The following is a 16,124-nucleotide window of genomic DNA, read 5'->3' on the forward strand; positions in this document are numbered from 1 at the left end:
GGATTGGGCGTGGTCTGCTGGGGAGCAGCACACAGGTGTGCCTGGTTCTGCTGATTAAGGCACACCTGTGTCCAATCAACGTCCCCAGCCTGCCAGGGTTTATAAACAGCAGCTGTATACCAGAAGAGGCTGCTGAATGGAGGAAGCTTGTGGAGAGGCTATCCTCATTGTGCCATTTTTAAGACTACTGTTTTGCCTCCACCTTTATGTCTTTGTGCTTTTTTCTGCACACAATAAAAAGCCTTATTTTTTGGCATTCTACGCTCTGCAAGGTTCTTTTTACACCTCATCACCCAGCTCCAGTTTTGCCTTGTCCCCTTGTACGTGGGGAGGCCGCTCTGGTTCCCCACATTTGGTGGCAGTGGTGGGATCTTTGGCGCCACCTGAAAACTGGAGAGAAGAGGTGGGAAGCGACGCCGTGGGTTTGGCGGAGTCTGGGAGACCCGGTGACCAGCAGGAGTCTGGGAGACCCGGTGACCAGCAGGAGTCTGGGAGACCCGGTGACCAGCAGAAGTCTGGGAGACCCGGTGACCAGGAGGAGGTCTGTAACCGGCAGGATGCGTCCTCGGATACCGGGAGGGAGCGTCCTCGGATACCGGGAGGGAGCGTCCTCGGATACCGGGAGGGAGCGACCTCGGATACCGGGAGGGAGCGACCTCGGATACCGGGAGGGAGCGACCTCGGATACCGGGAGGGAGCGACCTCGGATACCGGGAGGAAGCGACCTCGGATACCGGGAGGAAGCGACCTCGGCAACTGGGAGGAAGCGGCCGGCAACCGGAGGAAATGGCCGTTTTCCGGTCTCGCAACGGGGTTGGCGAGACTCCAGAGGGGGAGGGAAGTGTGAGAAAGTGAGCAACCCCTCCCCTTCTCACCATCACCGGACTTGTTTTAATATGTGTGGCAGAGTGGAGGATTGGGCGTGGTCTGCTGGGGAGCAGCACACAGGTGTGCCTGGTTCTGCTGATTAAGGCACACCTGTGTCCAATCAACGTCCCCAGCCTGCCAGGGTTTATAAACAGCAGCTGTATACCAGAAGAGGCTGCTGAATGGAGGAAGCTTGTGGAGAGGCTATCCTCATTGTGCCATTTTTAAGACTACTGTTTTGCCTCCACCTTTATGTCTTTGTGCTTTTTTCTGCACACAATAAAAAGCCTTATTTTTTGGCATTCTACGCTCTGCAAGGTTCTTTTTACACCTCATCACCCAGCTCCAGTTTTGCCTTGTCCCCTTGTACGTGGGGAGGCCGCTCTGGTTCCCCACAACATGGTTAAGGCACTTTAACTCCAACAAATAAAACCAACAAATCTATAACTTATATTCTATGACTTATCTTCAACTCCATACAAGAGGTATTTCAAGCTGCAGCTTCTGCTTACGGCCATACCAGCCTGGATGCGCCCGATCTCGTCTGATCTCGGAAGCTAAGCAGGGTCGGGCCTGGTTAGTACTTGGATGGGAGACCGCCTGGGAATACCAGGTGCTGTAAGCTTTTTCAACCAGCAGAGAGCGCTCTCGCTTAATCTACCCACACATATTTCAACGTGGTAACAGCGAAAGCTCACGTCCTAAAGTGTTTTGCACATGGTTAAGGCACTTTAACTCCAACAAATAAGCGCTTCTAAATTATTATCACCAACAAATCAATTAATTATATTCTATGACTTATCTTCAACTCCATACAAGAGGTATTTCAAGCTGCAGCTTCTGCTTACGGCCATACCAGCCTGGATGCGCCCGATCTCGTCTGATCTCGGAAGCTAAGCAGGGTCGGGCCTGGTTAGTACTTGGATGGGAGACCGCCTGGGAATACCAGGTGCTGTAAGCTTTTTCAACCAGCAGAGAACGGTCTCGCTTAATCTAGCCACACATATTTCAACGTGGTAACAGCGACAGCTCACGTCCTAAAGTGTTTTGCACATGGTTAAGGCACTTTAACTCCAACAAATAAAACCAACAAATCAATGACTTATATTATATGACTTATCTTCAACTCCATATAAGAGGTATTTCAAGCTGCAGCTTCTGCTTACGGCCATACCAGCCTGGATGCGCCCGATCTCATCTGATCTCGGAAGCTAAGCAGGGTCGGGCCTGGTTAGTACTTGGATGGGAGACCGCCTGGGAATACCAGGTGCTGTAAGCTTTTTCAACCAGCAGAGAGCGCTCTCGCTTAATCTACCCACACATATTTCAACGTGGTAACAGCGACAGCTCACGTCCTAAAGTGTTTTGCACATGGTTAAGGCACTTTAACTCCAACAAATAAGCGCTTCTAAATTATTATCACCAACAAATCAATGACTTGTATTATATACTTATCTTCAACTCCATATAAGAAGTATTTCAAGCTGCAGCTTCAGCTTACGGCCATACCAGCCTGGATGTGCCCGATCTCGTCTGATCTCGGAAGCTAAGCAGGGTCGGGCCTGGTTAGTACTTGGATGGGAGACCGCCTGGGAATACCAGGTGCTGTAAGCTTTTTCAACCAGCAGAGAGCGCTCTCGCTTAATCTACCCACACATATTTCAACGTGGTAACAGCGACAGCTCACGTCCTAAAGTGTTTTGCACTTGGTTAAGGCACTTTAACTCCAACAAATAAAACCGACAAATCAAAGACTTATATTCTATGACTTATCTTCAACTCCATATAAGAGGTATTTCAAGCTGCAGCTTCTGCTTACAGCCATACCAGCCTGGATGCGCCCGATCTCGTCTGATCTCGGAAGCTAAGCAGGGTCGGGCCTGGTTAGTACTTGGATGGGAGACCGCCTGGGAATACCAGGTGCTGTAAGCTTTTTCAACCAACAGAGAGCGCTCTCGCTTAATCTACCCACACATATTTCAACGTGGTAACAGCGACAGCTCACGTCCTAAAGTGTTTTGCACATGGTTAAGGCACTTTAACTCCAACAAATAAAACCAACAAATCAATGACTTATATTATATGACTTATCTTCAACTCCATACAAGAGGTATTTCAAGCTGCAGCTTCTGCTTACGGCCATACCAGCCTGGATGCGCCCGATCTCGTCTGATCTCGGAAGCTAAGCAGGGTCGGGCCTGGTTAGTACTTGGATGGGAGACCGCCTGGGAATACCAGGTGCTGTAAGCTTTTTCAACCAGCAGAGAACGGTCTCGCTTAATCTAGCCACACATATTTCAACGTGGTAACAGCGACAGCTCACGTCCTAAAGTGTTTTGCACATGGTTAAGGCACTTTAACTCCAACAAATAAAACCAACAAATCAATGACTTATATTATATGACTTATCTTCAACTCCATATAAGAGGTATTTCAAGCTGCAGCTTCTGCTTACGGCCATACCAGCCTGGATGCGCCCGATCTCATCTGATCTCGGAAGCTAAGCAGGGTCGGGCCTGGTTAGTACTTGGATGGGAGACCGCCTGGGAATACCAGGTGCTGTAAGCTTTTTCAACCAGCAGAGAGCGCTCTCGCTTAATCTACCCACACATATTTCAACGTGGTAAAAGCGACAGCTCACGTCCTAAAGTGTTTTGCACATGGTTAAGGCACTTTAACTCCAACAAATAAGCGCTTCTAAATTATTATCACCAACAAATCAATGACTTGTATTATATACTTATCTTCAACTCCATATAAGAAGTATTTCAAGCTGCAGCTTCAGCTTACGGCCATACCAGCCTGGATGTGCCCGATCTCGTCTGATCTCGGAAGCTAAGCAGGGTCGGGCCTGGTTAGTACTTGGATGGGAGACCGCCTGGGAATACCAGGTGCTGTAAGCTTTTTCAACCAGCAGAGAGCGCTCTCGCTTAATCTACCCACACATATTTCAACGTGGTAACAGCGACAGCTCACGTCCTAAAGTGTTTTGCACTTGGTTAAGGCACTTTAACTCCAACAAATAAAACCGACAAATCAAAGACTTATATTCTATGACTTATCTTCAACTCCATATAAGAGGTATTTCAAGCTGCAGCTTCTGCTTACAGCCATACCAGCCTGGATGCGCCCGATCTCGTCTGATCTCGGAAGCTAAGCAGGGTCGGGCCTGGTTAGTACTTGGATGGGAGACCGCCTGGGAATACCAGGTGCTGTAAGCTTTTTCAACCAACAGAGAGCGCTCTCGCTTAATCTACCCACACATATTTCAACGTGGTAACAGCGACAGCTCACGTCCTAAAGTGTTTTGCACATGGTTAAGGCACTTTAACTCCAACAAATAAAACCAACAAATCAATGACTTATATTATATGACTTATCTTCAACTCCATATAAGAGGTATTTCAAGCTGCAACTTCAGCTTACGGCCATACCAGCCTGGATGCGCCCGATCTCATCTGAACTCGGAAGCTAAGCAGGGTCGGGCCTGGTTAGTACTTGGATGGGAGACCGCCTGGGAATACCAGGTGCTGTAAGCTTTTTCAACCAGCAGAGAGCGCTCTCGCTTAATCTACCCACACATATTTCAACGTGGTAACAGCGACAGCTCACGTCCTAAAGTGTTTTGCACATGGTTAAGGCACTTTAACTCCAACAAATAAAACCAACAAATCTATAACTTATATTCTATGACTTATCTTCAACTCCATACAAGAGGTATTTCAAGCTGCAGCTTCTGCTTACGGCCATACCAGCCTGGATGCGCCCGATCTCGTCTGATCTCGGAAGCTAAGCAGGGTCGGGCCTGGTTAGTACTTGGATGGGAGACCGCCTGGGAATACCAGGTGCTGTAAGCTTTTTCAACCAGCAGAGAACGCTCTCGCTTAATCTACCCACACATATTTCAACGTGGTAACAGCGACAGCTCACGTCCTAAAGTGTTTTGCACATGGTTAAGGCACTTTAACTCCAACAAATTAAACCAACAAATCAATGACTTATATTCTATGACTTATCTTCAACTCCATATCAGAGGTATTTCAAGCTGCAACTTCTGCTTACGGCCATACCAGCCTGGATGCGCCCGATCTTGTCTGATCTCGGAAGCTAAGCAGGGTCGGGCCTGGTTAGTACTTGGATGGGAGACCGCCTGGGAATACCAGGTGCTGTAAGCTTTTTCAACCAGCAGAGAACGGTCTCGCTTAATCTAGCCACACATATTTCAACGTGGTAACAGCGACAGCTCACGTCCTAAAGTGTTTTGCACATGGTTAAGGCACTTTAACTCCAACAAATAAAACCAACAAATCAATGACTTATATTATATGACTTATCTTCAACTCCATATAAGAGGTATTTCAAGCTGCAACATCAGCTTACGGCCATACCAGCCTGGATGCGCCCGATCTCGTCTGATCTCGGAAGCTAAGCAGGGTCGTGCCTGGTTAGTACTTGGATGGGAGACCGCCTGGGAATACCAGGTGCTGTAAGCTTTTTCAACCAGCAGAGAGCGCTCTCGCTTAATCTACCCACACATATTTCAACGTGGTAACAGCGACAGCTCACGTCCTAAAGTGTTTTGCACATGGTTGAGGCACTTTAACTCCAACAAATAAAACCAACAAATCTATAACTTATATTCTATGACTTATCTTCAACTCCATACAAGAGGTATTTCAAGCTGCAGCTTCTGCTTACGGCCATACCAGCCTGGATGCGCCCGATCTCGTCTGATCTCGGAAGCTAAGCAGGGTCGGGCCTGGTTAGTACTTGGATGGGAGACCGCCTGGGAATACCAGGTGCTGTAAGCTTTTTCAACCTGCAGAGAACGCTCTCGCTTAATCTACCCACATATATTTCAACGTGGTAACAGCGAAAGCTCACGTCCTAAAGTGTTTTGCACATGGTTAAGGCACTTTAACTCCAACAAATAAGCGCTTCTAAATTATTATCACCAACAAATCAATGACTTATATTATATGACTTATCTTCAACTCCATATAAGAGGTATTTCAAGCTGCAGCTTCTGCTAACGGCCATACCAGCCTGGATGCGCCCGATCTCGTCTGATCTCGGTAGCTAAGCAGGGTCGGGCCTGGTTAGTACTTGGATGGGAGACCGCCTGGGAATACCAGGTGCTGTAAGCTTTTTCAACCAACAGAGAGCGCTCTCGCTTAATCTACCCACACATATTTCAACGTGGTAACAGCGACAGCTCACGTCCTAAAGTGTTTTGCACATGGTTAACGCAGTTTAACTCCAACAAATAAGCGCTTCTAAATTATTATCACCAACAAATCAATGACTTGTATTATATACTTATCTTCAACTCCATATAAGAAGTATTTCAAGCTGCAGCTTCAGCTTACGGCCATACCAGCCTGGATGCGCCCGATCTCGTCTGATCTCGGAAGCTAAGCAGGGTCGGGCCTGGTTAGTACTTGGATGGGAGACCGCCTGGGAATACCAGGTGCTGTAAGCTTTTTCAACCAGCAGAGAGCGCTCTCGCTTAATCTACCCACACATATTTCAACGTGGTAAGAGCGACAGCTCACGTCCTAAAGTGTTTTGCACATGGTTAAGGCACTTTAACTCCAACAAATAAAACCAACAAATCAATGACTTATATTCTATGACTTATCTTCAACTCCATATCAGAGGTATTTCAAGCTGCAACTTCTGCTTACGGCCATACCAGCCTGGATGCGCCCGATCTCGTCTGATCTCGGAAGCTAAGCAGGGTCGGGCCTGGTTAGTACTTGGATGGGAGACCGCCTGGGAATACCAGGTGCTGTAAGCTTTTTCAACCAGCAGAGAACGCTCTCGCTTAATCTACCCACACATATTTCAACGTGGTAACAGCGACAGCTCACGTCCTAAAGTGTTTTGCACATGGTTAAGGCACTTTAACTCCAACAAATAAGCGCTTCTAAATTATTATCACCAACAAATCAATGACTTGTATTATATGACTTATCTTCAACTCCATATAAGAAGTATTTCAAGCTGCAGCTTCAGCTTACGGCCATACCAGCCTGGATGCGCCCGATCTCGTCTGATCTCGGAAGCTAAGCAGGGTCGGGCCTGGTTAGTACTTGGATGGGAGACCGCCTGGGAATACCAGGTGCTGTAAGCTTTTTCAACCAACAGAGAGCGCTCTCGCTTAATCTACCCACACATATTTCAACGTGGTAACAGCGACAGCTCACGTCCTAAAGTGTTTTGCACATGGTTAACGCAGTTTAACTCCAACAAATAAGCGCTTCTAAATTATTATCACCAACAAATCAATGACTTGTATTATATACTTATCTTCAACTCCATATAAGAAGTATTTCAAGCTGCAGCTTCAGCTTACGGCCATACCAGCCTGGATGCGCCCGATCTCGTCTGATCTCGGAAGCTAAGCAGGGTCGGGCCTGGTTAGTACTTGGATGGGAGACCGCCTGGGAATACCAGGTGCTGTAAGCTTTTTCAACCAGCAGAGAACGCTCTCGCTTAATCTACCCACACATATTTCAACGTGGTAACAGCGACAGCTCACGTCCTAAAGTGTTTTGCACATGGTTAAGGCACTTTAACTCCAACAAATAAAACCAACAAATCAAGGACTTATATTCTATGACTTATCTTCAACTCCATATCAGAGGTATTTCAAGCTGCAACTTCTGCTTACGGCCATACCAGCCTGGATGCGCCCGATCTCGTCTGATCTCGGAAGCTAAGCAGGGTCGGGCCTGGTTAGTACTTGGATGGGAGACCGCCTGGGAATACCAGGTGCTGTAAGCTTTTTCAACCAGCAGAGAACGGTCTCGCTTAATCTTTTGATTTGATTTTTATTTGTCTCAAACATGCAGGTACATACTGTATAATATAAAAAAGAGCACATTACGATGCCGTGCAAGTTTGAGAAGGAGCTGAAGGAAGCGAAGCTTATCAAGTTCAGCCCCCCCTTACATCGCCACACAGCATACAATACAATTATTTATTAAATACAATTACATAAACATAATATATAAACATAAACACATACATATATATATATATATATATACACACACACATACACATATATATATATACATACATACATATACACATACATACACACATACAGTTTGACCATTTTACATACATACATATATACACATATATATATACATATATACACACACATACACACATACATATACGCACACACACAGACACCCAACAAATTTCAATTACATAAGAACATTCATAATCTATGAATCAATGCAATCTAAAAAAATAGAACATTTAACTTTAATATTAATGAATATGAATAAAACCCACATTACAAACATGATAACTAAGTAAAATCCTGTCTAAAAAATAAAATAAAATTAGCTGTCCAGTCCTTTGTAGCTGGCCAAGAGTGTCTGTTTATACTTATTTTGAAATTGTTTTGAGTTAATGCACATTTTCATGTCCTCATCAAGTTTGTTCCACAATTTTACACCACAAACAGATATGCACATACTTTTTAGAGTTGAATTGATGGTAAGCTGTTTAAATTTACGATTCCCTCTTAAATTGTATGTTCCCTCTCTAACCACGAACATCATTTGGATGTTGTTTGGTAACAATTTATTCCAGATTTTATACATAATCTGACCCGTTTTAATTTTAACTAAGTCCCAAAATTTTAAAATACCCGATTTTAAAAACAAACAATTTGTATGAGCAAGGTACCCAGCATGATGAACAATCCTTATGACTCTTTTTTGTAAAGTGCAAATTTTTTGTAAAGTGCTTTTATATGTATTGCCCCATACTTCAACAGAATAGGACAGATATGGATCAATAAGTGCATAGTACAATATTTGAAGTGATTTCTGATCTAAAACATGTTTAGCTTTGCCCAGTATTCCAATACTTCTGGATAATTTGGAGCACACATATTTTACATGAGGCTTCCAGCAGAGTTTATGATCAATTAAAATACCAAGAAACTTAATTTCATAAACTCTTTCAATTTCCACATTTTCAATTTCCAGACATACCTTTTGCTTAATTTGATTATTTCCAAATATCATGAACTTAGTTTTATTCAGGTTTAATGATAATTTGTTTTCATCAAACCAACACTTTAGTTTTAGCAATTCACTTTTGACCATCAATAATAGTTGCTGCAAATCTCCCCCTGAGCATAAAATATTTGTGTCATCTGCAAAAATCACCATTTTTAAAATATTAGACACTTTCCATATATCGTTAATGTATAAAATAAATAATTTGGGTCCCAAGATAGATCCCTGTGGGACACCGCAGGTGATGTTCAAGCACATTGATTTGTAATTACCCAATTGGACAAACTGCTTCCTATTACTGATGTAGCTTTGTAACCAAGTGAGTGCTACCCCTCTGACACCATACCGCTCCATTTTTTTTAGCAATATTCCATGGTCAATCGTGTCAAAAGCCTTTTTTAGGTCAATGAAAACACCCACTGCATATTTTCTTTTATCGATGCATCCTGTTATCTCTTCTACTAGCTCCATTAGAGCCATGGAAGTTGATCTAGATGATCTAAAACCGTACTGACTGTCATTTAGTAAGTTATGTTTGTCAATAAAATCGTCTAATCTTTGCACAAATAACTTCTCCAGTATCTTTGAGAACTGTGACAGTAAGGAAACAGGTCTATAATTTGTGAATAAATGTTTATCGCCAGCTTTGTATAATGGAATCACTTTGGCCAGTTTCATTTTTTCTGGGAAGGTGCCTGTTTTAAATGATAAATTACACATATGAGTAAGTGGATCCGCTATTCCCTCAATTATTTTCTTTACGAGTGACATGTCGATGTCATTCCAATCTGTGGAAGTTTTGTTGGCACTTCTATTTACAATAGCAATAATTTCCATTTTATCAACAATTCCCAAAGATATTGAATCTGCATTACTCTCGCCACTTTCCATTTCAGCTAGTTTCTTTCCCGTATCTTTTATATCTTTAGCCAGATTAGGACCAACATCAACAAAAAAGCTATTAAAACCATCAACCACCTCCTTCATTGTAACAATTTCCCTTCCCTTATCTGTAAAGTGATCAGGCCATGTTTGATTTATTTGTTTATTTCTAATAATACTATTTAATATACTCCATATACCTTTAATGTTATTTTTATTCTTGTCTAATAATTTGGTATAATAATCCTTTTTGCATGTTCTCATAATAGTTAATAATTTATTCTTATATTTCTTATATTTGAACTCTGCCTCTTTCGTTTTATTTTTTATAAACAGTCTATACAAGCTATTCTTTTTTTTACATGCATTTTGAAGCCCCTTGGTCATCCATGGGTTTTCTGCATATCGGTTCTTGGTGCTATAATGTTTCAGAGGGCAGTGCTTATCATATAGATCTGTGAATGTATCTAAAAATAAGTCATAAGCCTTATCTACCTCTGTTTCATTATATACATTGGTCCAAGTGCAATTGATTAGATCATTTTTTAAAGCAGCTATAGATTCTTCAGTCCTTATTCTCTTGTATTTAATTTCCTTTAATTCCCTCTTTTTTATATAATTACATTCATAGATAAGAAAGACAGGCAGGTGATCACTAATGTCATTCATTAAAATTCCACTTATCACTTTACTTTCCATATTATTTGTAAAAATATTATCAATTAGGGAGGCACAATGGGATGTTATTCTAGTTGGTTTAGTTATTGTTGGGAAAAGACTCATACTATACATGATTTCAATAAATCCATCTATTGATTTATGCTTGTTTGGATTCAGCAAATCAATGTTATAATCCCCACAAATATAAATGTTTTTTTGTTTTTTTGAGTTAAACAATCTTTCCATGATTGTGATAAAAGTGTCAATGTTGGAACCTGGTTTTCTGTAGACACAGCTAATGATTACATTTTTTCTTCTCACTAATTCTATTTCAATCGTAATACTTTCTATTGTATCATCAATAGTTACTGACAAGTCATCAAGAACCTTGTAAGAGAGACTTTCTTCAACAAACAGAGCCACACCACCACCAGGTCCATTTAATCTACTGGTGCAATGAAACCCATATCCCTTAATAAAGAAATCAGACCCCCTCTCTGCATTTATCCATGTTTCTGAAACAGCAATGATATTGAAGGGTTTTTTAAATTGACTGAGATAATCTTTTATACTCTGAATATTTTTATAGAGACTTCTACTATTAAAATGGATGATGGAAATACCATGGTCATATTTGATGGTAGTATTAAACTGTTCCTCTGTGTAGTAGCAACAATTTACATGGATGTTATTAAGAAAGTTCTGATCAGGATCTATGTCTTGTTCAGCTTCTATCATGAGTAAGACTACTAGACGCTGTCAAATCTTTCAATTTGATCCATGCTCCTAATGCACAACCCTTTGGAATTTTCTGGTGCACCATTTGGTTTAATAAAAACCTTACAGTTGACGGTCCAAGTGGTCTGAATTTTTCCCTGTTTCTTGAGCTGTCTTGTCTTCCTGGCTATATCAGCGTTTTTCCTGGTAAGGTGCTCATTAATGTAAACATTTGTGCCTTTTAGTTTCCTTCCCTGTCTTAACAGATCAACTTTATGTTTCCTGTTGGTAAAGCGAACAATTATTGCAGGTATGATGGATTATCCTTTATCTTTTTCACTGGTAGAGGGTGACATACCTCAATATTACTGGTTTCAATGTCTATGTTCTTGCCACGAAGAAATGCTGTTACCTGCTCCTCTGTCGTCTCATCATGATCATTTCTGCTCTCCGACCCAATGCCTTTCACTGCTTGCTGGTAGCTCCGTGGTTTAATCACCAGACCAGAAATGATTACGTCGTTCATTCGGGAGTACTGCTCCAAGTCATCAAGTCGGTTTTCCAATCTAGCCACACATATTTCAACGTGGTAACAGCGACAGCTCACGTCCTAAAGTGTTTTGCACATGGTTAAGGCACTTTAACTCCAACAAATAAAACCAACAAATCAATGACTTATATTCTATGACTTATCTTCAACTCCATATAAGAGGTATTTCAGGCAGCAGCTTCTGCTTACGGCCATACCAGCCTGGATGCGCCCAATCTCGTCTGATCTCGGAAGCTAAGCAGGGTCGGGCCTGGTTAGTACTTGGATGGGAGACCGCCTGGGAATACCAGGTGCTGTAAGCTTTTTCAACCAGCAGAGAACGCTCTCGCTTAATCTACCCACACATATTTCAACGTGGTAACAGCGACAGCTCACGTCCTAAAGTGTTTTGCACATGGTTAAGGCACTTTAACTCCAACAAATAAGCGCTTCTAAATTATTATCACCAACAAATCAATGACTTATATTATATGACTTATCTTCAACTCCATATAAGAGGTATTTCAAGCTGCAGCTTCTGCTAACGGCCATACCAGCCTGGATGCGCCCGATCTCGTCTGATCTCGGAAGCTAAGCAGGGTCGGGCCTGGTTAGTACTTGGATGGGAGACCGCCTGGGAATACCAGGTGCTGTAAGCTTTTTCAACCAACAGAGAGCGCTCTCGCTTAATCTACCCACACATATTTCAACGTGGTAACAGCGACAGCTCACGTCCTAAAGTGTTTTGCACATGGTTAACGCAGTTTAACTCCAACAAATAAGCGCTTCTAAATTATTATCACCAACAAATCAATGACTTGTATTATATACTTATCTTCAACTCCATATAAGAAGTATTTCAAGCTGCAGCTTCAGCTTACGGCCATACCAGCCTGGATGCGCCCGATCTCGTCTGATCTCGGAAGCTAAGCAGGGTCGGGCCTGGTTAGTACTTGGATGGGAGACCGCCTGGGAATACCAGGTGCTGTAAGCTTTTTCAACCAGCAGAGAGCGCTCTCGCTTAATCTACCCACACATATTTCAACGTGGTAAGAGCGACAGCTCACGTCCTAAAGTGTTTTGCACATGGTTAAGGCACTTTAACTCCAACAAATAAAACCAACAAATCAATGACTTATATTCTATGACTTATCTTCAACTCCATATCAGAGGTATTTCAAGCTGCAACTTCTGCTTACGGCCATACCAGCCTGGATGCGCCCGATCTCGTCTGATCTCGGAAGCTAAGCAGGGTCGGGCCTGGTTAGTACTTGGATGGGAGACCGCCTGGGAATACCAGGTGCTGTAAGCTTTTTCAACCAGCAGAGAACGGTCTCGCTTAATCTAGCCACACATATTTCAACGTGGTAACAGCGACAGCTCACGTCCTAAAGTGTTTTGCACATGGTTAAGGCACTTTAACTCCAACAAATAAGCGCTTCTAAATTATTATCACCAACAAATCAATTAATTATATTCTATGACTTATCTTCAACTCCATATAAGAGGTATTTCAAGCTGCAGCTTCAGCTTCAGCTTACGGCCATACAAGCCTGGATGCGCCCGATCTCGTCTGATCTCGGAAGCTAAGCAGGGTCGGGCGTGGTTAGTACTTGGATGGGAGACCGCCTGGGAATACCAGGTGCTGTAAGCTTTTTCAACCAGCAGAGAGCGCTCTCGCTTAATCTACCCACACATATTTCAACGTGGTAATAGCGACAGCTCACGTCCTAAAGTGTTTTGCACATGGTTAAGGCACTTTAACTCCAACAAATAAGCGCTTCTAAATTATTATCACCAACAAATCAATGACTTGTATTAAATACTTATCTTCAACTCCATATCAGAGGTATTTCAAGCTGCAACTTCTGCTTACGGCCATACCAGCCTGGATGCGCCCGATCTCGTCTGATCTCGGAAGCTAAGCAGGGTCGGGCCTGGTTAGTACTTGGATGGGAGACCGCCTGGGAATAACAGGTGCTGTAAGCTTTTTCAACCAGCAGAGAACGGTCTCGCTTAATCTAGCCACACATATTTCAACGTGGTAACAGCGACAGCTCACGTCCTAAAGTGTTTTGCACATGGTTAAGGCACTTTAACTCCAACAAATAAAACCAACAAATCAATGACTTATATTCTATGACTTATCTTCAACTCCATATAAGAGGTATTTCAAGCTGCAGCTTCTGCTTACGGCCATACCAGTCTGGATGCGCCCGATCTCGTCTGATCTCGGAAGCTAAGCAGGGTCGGGCCTGGTTAGTACTTGGATGGGAGACCGCCTGGGAATACCAGGTGCTGTAAGCTTTTTCAACCAGCAGAGAGCGCTCTCGCTTAATCTACCCACACATATTTCAACGTGGTAACAGCGACAGCTCACGTCCTAAAGTGTTTTGCACATGGTTAAGGCACTTTAACTCCAACAAATAAGCGCTTCTAAATTATTATCACCAACAAATCAATGACTTGTATTATATACTTATCTTCAACTCCATATAAGAAGTATTTCAAGCTGCAGCTTCAGCTTACGGCCATACCAGCCTGGATGTGCCCGATCTCGTCTGATCTCGGAAGCTAAGCAGGGTCGGGCCTGGTTAGTACTTGGATGGGAGACCGCCTGGGAATACCAGGTGCTGTAAGCTTTTTCAACCAGCAGAGAGCGCTCTCGCTTAATCTACCCACACATATTTCAACGTGGTAACAGCGACAGCTCACGTCCTAAAGTGTTTTGCACATGGTTAAGGCACTTTAACTCCAACAAATAAAACCGACAAATCAAAGACTTATATTCTATGACTTATCTTCAACTCCATATAAGAGGTATTTCAAGCTGCAGCTTCTGCTTACAGCCATACCAGCCTGGATGCGCCCGATCTCGTCTGATCTCGGAAGCTAAGCAGGGTCGGGCCTGGTTAGTACTTGGATGGGAGACCGCCTGGGAATACCAGGTGCTGTAAGCTTTTTCAACCAACAGAGAGCGCTCTCGCTTAATCTACCCACACATATTTCAACGTGGTAACAGCGACAGCTCACGTCCTAAAGTGTTTTGCACATGGTTAAGGCACTTTAACTCCAACAAATAAAACCAACAAATCAATGACTTATATTATATGACTTATCTTCAACTCCATATAAGAGGTATTTCAAGCTGCAACTTCAGCTTACGGCCATACCAGCCTGGATGCGCCCGATCTCATCTGAACTCGGAAGCTAAGCAGGGTCGGGCCTGGTTAGTACTTGGATGGGAGACCGCCTGGGAATACCAGGTGCTGTAAGCTTTTTCAACCAGCAGAGAGCGCTCTCGCTTAATCTACCCACACATATTTCAACGTGGTAACAGCGACAGCTCACGTCCTAAAGTGTTTTGCACATGGTTAAGGCACTTTAACTCCAACAAATAAAACCAACAAATCTATAACTTATATTCTATGACTTATCTTCAACTCCATACAAGAGGTATTTCAAGCTGCAGCTTCTGCTTACGGCCATACCAGCCTGGATGCGCCCGATCTCGTCTGATCTCGGAAGCTAAGCAGGGTCGGGCCTGGTTAGTACTTGGATGGGAGACCGCCTGGGAATACCAGGTGCTGTAAGCTTTTTCAACCAGCAGAGAACGCTCTCGCTTAATCTACCCACACATATTTCAACGTGGTAACAGCGACAGCTCACGTCCTAAAGTGTTTTGCACATGGTTAAGGCACTTTAACTCCAACAAATTAAACCAACAAATCAATGACTTATATTCTATGACTTATCTTCAACTCCATATCAGAGGTATTTCAAGCTGCAACTTCTGCTTACGGCCATACCAGCCTGGATGCGCCCGATCTTGTCTGATCTCGGAAGCTAAGCAGGGTCGGGCCTGGTTAGTACTTGGATGGGAGACCGCCTGGGAATACCAGGTGCTGTAAGCTTTTTCAACCAGCAGAGAACGGTCTCGCTTAATCTAGCCACACATATTTCAACGTGGTAACAGCGACAGCTCACGTCCTAAAGTGTTTTGCACATGGTTAAGGCACTTTAACTCCAACAAATAAAACCAACAAATCAATGACTTATATTATATGACTTATCTTCAACTCCATATAAGAGGTATTTCAAGCTGCAACATCAGCTTACGGCCATACCAGCCTGGATGCGCCCGATCTCGTCTGATCTCGGAAGCTAAGCAGGGTCGTGCCTGGTTAGTACTTGGATGGGAGACCGCCTGGGAATACCAGGTGCTGTAAGCTTTTTCAACCAGCAGAGAGCGCTCTCGCTTAATCTACCCACACATATTTCAACGTGGTAACAGCGACAGCTCACGTCCTAAAGTGTTTTGCACATGGTTGAGGCACTTTAACTCCAACAAATAAAACCAACAAATCTATAACTTATATTCTATGACTTATCTTCAACTCCATACAAGAGGTATTTCA

At 43.1% G+C, this 16,124-nt stretch overlaps 33 non-coding genes across 33 annotated transcripts; all 33 read left to right on the plus strand.

Annotated features, from left to right (window-relative positions):
- Nucleotides 1-1,373: 1,373 nt before the first annotated feature.
- On the plus strand, nucleotides 1,374-1,492 carry LOC133433473 (5S ribosomal RNA). The gene has a single exon (XR_009777677.1). It is a non-coding gene; the product is annotated as a 5S ribosomal RNA (ribosomal RNA).
- Nucleotides 1,493-1,709: 217 nt separating this feature from the next.
- LOC133433484 (5S ribosomal RNA) lies at nucleotides 1,710-1,828 on the plus strand. Its single transcript, XR_009777688.1, has one exon. It is a non-coding gene; the product is annotated as a 5S ribosomal RNA (ribosomal RNA).
- Nucleotides 1,829-2,027: 199 nt separating this feature from the next.
- Nucleotides 2,028-2,146, plus strand: LOC133433169 (5S ribosomal RNA). The gene has a single exon (XR_009777388.1). It is a non-coding gene; the product is annotated as a 5S ribosomal RNA (ribosomal RNA).
- Nucleotides 2,147-2,362: 216 nt separating this feature from the next.
- On the plus strand, nucleotides 2,363-2,481 carry LOC133433289 (5S ribosomal RNA). The gene has a single exon (XR_009777501.1). It is a non-coding gene; the product is annotated as a 5S ribosomal RNA (ribosomal RNA).
- Nucleotides 2,482-2,680: 199 nt separating this feature from the next.
- LOC133433201 (5S ribosomal RNA) lies at nucleotides 2,681-2,799 on the plus strand. Its single transcript, XR_009777417.1, has one exon. It is a non-coding gene; the product is annotated as a 5S ribosomal RNA (ribosomal RNA).
- Nucleotides 2,800-2,998: 199 nt separating this feature from the next.
- Nucleotides 2,999-3,117, plus strand: LOC133433495 (5S ribosomal RNA). Its single transcript, XR_009777700.1, has one exon. It is a non-coding gene; the product is annotated as a 5S ribosomal RNA (ribosomal RNA).
- A 199-nt stretch (nucleotides 3,118-3,316) lies between these two features.
- On the plus strand, nucleotides 3,317-3,435 carry LOC133433182 (5S ribosomal RNA). The gene has a single exon (XR_009777400.1). It is a non-coding gene; the product is annotated as a 5S ribosomal RNA (ribosomal RNA).
- Nucleotides 3,436-3,651: 216 nt separating this feature from the next.
- LOC133433290 (5S ribosomal RNA) lies at nucleotides 3,652-3,770 on the plus strand. The gene has a single exon (XR_009777502.1). It is a non-coding gene; the product is annotated as a 5S ribosomal RNA (ribosomal RNA).
- A 199-nt stretch (nucleotides 3,771-3,969) lies between these two features.
- Nucleotides 3,970-4,088, plus strand: LOC133433202 (5S ribosomal RNA). The gene has a single exon (XR_009777418.1). It is a non-coding gene; the product is annotated as a 5S ribosomal RNA (ribosomal RNA).
- A 199-nt stretch (nucleotides 4,089-4,287) lies between these two features.
- On the plus strand, nucleotides 4,288-4,406 carry LOC133433293 (5S ribosomal RNA). The gene has a single exon (XR_009777505.1). It is a non-coding gene; the product is annotated as a 5S ribosomal RNA (ribosomal RNA).
- A 199-nt stretch (nucleotides 4,407-4,605) lies between these two features.
- LOC133433507 (5S ribosomal RNA) lies at nucleotides 4,606-4,724 on the plus strand. Its single transcript, XR_009777711.1, has one exon. It is a non-coding gene; the product is annotated as a 5S ribosomal RNA (ribosomal RNA).
- Nucleotides 4,725-4,923: 199 nt separating this feature from the next.
- On the plus strand, nucleotides 4,924-5,042 carry LOC133433400 (5S ribosomal RNA). The gene has a single exon (XR_009777609.1). It is a non-coding gene; the product is annotated as a 5S ribosomal RNA (ribosomal RNA).
- A 199-nt stretch (nucleotides 5,043-5,241) lies between these two features.
- LOC133433521 (5S ribosomal RNA) lies at nucleotides 5,242-5,360 on the plus strand. The gene has a single exon (XR_009777724.1). It is a non-coding gene; the product is annotated as a 5S ribosomal RNA (ribosomal RNA).
- A 199-nt stretch (nucleotides 5,361-5,559) lies between these two features.
- Nucleotides 5,560-5,678, plus strand: LOC133433519 (5S ribosomal RNA). The gene has a single exon (XR_009777722.1). It is a non-coding gene; the product is annotated as a 5S ribosomal RNA (ribosomal RNA).
- Nucleotides 5,679-5,895: 217 nt separating this feature from the next.
- On the plus strand, nucleotides 5,896-6,014 carry LOC133433435 (5S ribosomal RNA). Its single transcript, XR_009777642.1, has one exon. It is a non-coding gene; the product is annotated as a 5S ribosomal RNA (ribosomal RNA).
- A 216-nt stretch (nucleotides 6,015-6,230) lies between these two features.
- Nucleotides 6,231-6,349, plus strand: LOC133433531 (5S ribosomal RNA). The gene has a single exon (XR_009777734.1). It is a non-coding gene; the product is annotated as a 5S ribosomal RNA (ribosomal RNA).
- A 199-nt stretch (nucleotides 6,350-6,548) lies between these two features.
- LOC133433543 (5S ribosomal RNA) lies at nucleotides 6,549-6,667 on the plus strand. The gene has a single exon (XR_009777745.1). It is a non-coding gene; the product is annotated as a 5S ribosomal RNA (ribosomal RNA).
- A 217-nt stretch (nucleotides 6,668-6,884) lies between these two features.
- On the plus strand, nucleotides 6,885-7,003 carry LOC133433554 (5S ribosomal RNA). Its single transcript, XR_009777756.1, has one exon. It is a non-coding gene; the product is annotated as a 5S ribosomal RNA (ribosomal RNA).
- Nucleotides 7,004-7,219: 216 nt separating this feature from the next.
- LOC133433566 (5S ribosomal RNA) lies at nucleotides 7,220-7,338 on the plus strand. The gene has a single exon (XR_009777767.1). It is a non-coding gene; the product is annotated as a 5S ribosomal RNA (ribosomal RNA).
- Nucleotides 7,339-7,537: 199 nt separating this feature from the next.
- On the plus strand, nucleotides 7,538-7,656 carry LOC133433577 (5S ribosomal RNA). Its single transcript, XR_009777778.1, has one exon. It is a non-coding gene; the product is annotated as a 5S ribosomal RNA (ribosomal RNA).
- Nucleotides 7,657-11,910: 4,254 nt separating this feature from the next.
- On the plus strand, nucleotides 11,911-12,029 carry LOC133433482 (5S ribosomal RNA). The gene has a single exon (XR_009777686.1). It is a non-coding gene; the product is annotated as a 5S ribosomal RNA (ribosomal RNA).
- A 217-nt stretch (nucleotides 12,030-12,246) lies between these two features.
- LOC133433306 (5S ribosomal RNA) lies at nucleotides 12,247-12,365 on the plus strand. The gene has a single exon (XR_009777517.1). It is a non-coding gene; the product is annotated as a 5S ribosomal RNA (ribosomal RNA).
- A 216-nt stretch (nucleotides 12,366-12,581) lies between these two features.
- Nucleotides 12,582-12,700, plus strand: LOC133432934 (5S ribosomal RNA). Its single transcript, XR_009777169.1, has one exon. It is a non-coding gene; the product is annotated as a 5S ribosomal RNA (ribosomal RNA).
- A 199-nt stretch (nucleotides 12,701-12,899) lies between these two features.
- LOC133432946 (5S ribosomal RNA) lies at nucleotides 12,900-13,018 on the plus strand. Its single transcript, XR_009777180.1, has one exon. It is a non-coding gene; the product is annotated as a 5S ribosomal RNA (ribosomal RNA).
- A 223-nt stretch (nucleotides 13,019-13,241) lies between these two features.
- Nucleotides 13,242-13,360, plus strand: LOC133433002 (5S ribosomal RNA). The gene has a single exon (XR_009777234.1). It is a non-coding gene; the product is annotated as a 5S ribosomal RNA (ribosomal RNA).
- Nucleotides 13,361-13,576: 216 nt separating this feature from the next.
- Nucleotides 13,577-13,695, plus strand: LOC133433329 (5S ribosomal RNA). The gene has a single exon (XR_009777540.1). It is a non-coding gene; the product is annotated as a 5S ribosomal RNA (ribosomal RNA).
- Nucleotides 13,696-13,894: 199 nt separating this feature from the next.
- LOC133433271 (5S ribosomal RNA) lies at nucleotides 13,895-14,013 on the plus strand. The gene has a single exon (XR_009777484.1). It is a non-coding gene; the product is annotated as a 5S ribosomal RNA (ribosomal RNA).
- Nucleotides 14,014-14,229: 216 nt separating this feature from the next.
- LOC133433291 (5S ribosomal RNA) lies at nucleotides 14,230-14,348 on the plus strand. Its single transcript, XR_009777503.1, has one exon. It is a non-coding gene; the product is annotated as a 5S ribosomal RNA (ribosomal RNA).
- Nucleotides 14,349-14,547: 199 nt separating this feature from the next.
- LOC133433203 (5S ribosomal RNA) lies at nucleotides 14,548-14,666 on the plus strand. The gene has a single exon (XR_009777419.1). It is a non-coding gene; the product is annotated as a 5S ribosomal RNA (ribosomal RNA).
- A 199-nt stretch (nucleotides 14,667-14,865) lies between these two features.
- Nucleotides 14,866-14,984, plus strand: LOC133433408 (5S ribosomal RNA). Its single transcript, XR_009777616.1, has one exon. It is a non-coding gene; the product is annotated as a 5S ribosomal RNA (ribosomal RNA).
- A 199-nt stretch (nucleotides 14,985-15,183) lies between these two features.
- LOC133432957 (5S ribosomal RNA) lies at nucleotides 15,184-15,302 on the plus strand. The gene has a single exon (XR_009777191.1). It is a non-coding gene; the product is annotated as a 5S ribosomal RNA (ribosomal RNA).
- A 199-nt stretch (nucleotides 15,303-15,501) lies between these two features.
- LOC133433403 (5S ribosomal RNA) lies at nucleotides 15,502-15,620 on the plus strand. Its single transcript, XR_009777611.1, has one exon. It is a non-coding gene; the product is annotated as a 5S ribosomal RNA (ribosomal RNA).
- A 199-nt stretch (nucleotides 15,621-15,819) lies between these two features.
- Nucleotides 15,820-15,938, plus strand: LOC133433522 (5S ribosomal RNA). The gene has a single exon (XR_009777725.1). It is a non-coding gene; the product is annotated as a 5S ribosomal RNA (ribosomal RNA).
- The last annotated feature ends 186 nt before the right edge of the window (nucleotides 15,939-16,124 follow it).

This window comes from Cololabis saira, unplaced genomic scaffold (genome assembly GCF_033807715.1).
Source record: "Cololabis saira isolate AMF1-May2022 unplaced genomic scaffold, fColSai1.1 scf044, whole genome shotgun sequence".
NCBI lineage: Eukaryota > Metazoa > Chordata > Actinopteri > Beloniformes > Belonidae > Cololabis > Cololabis saira.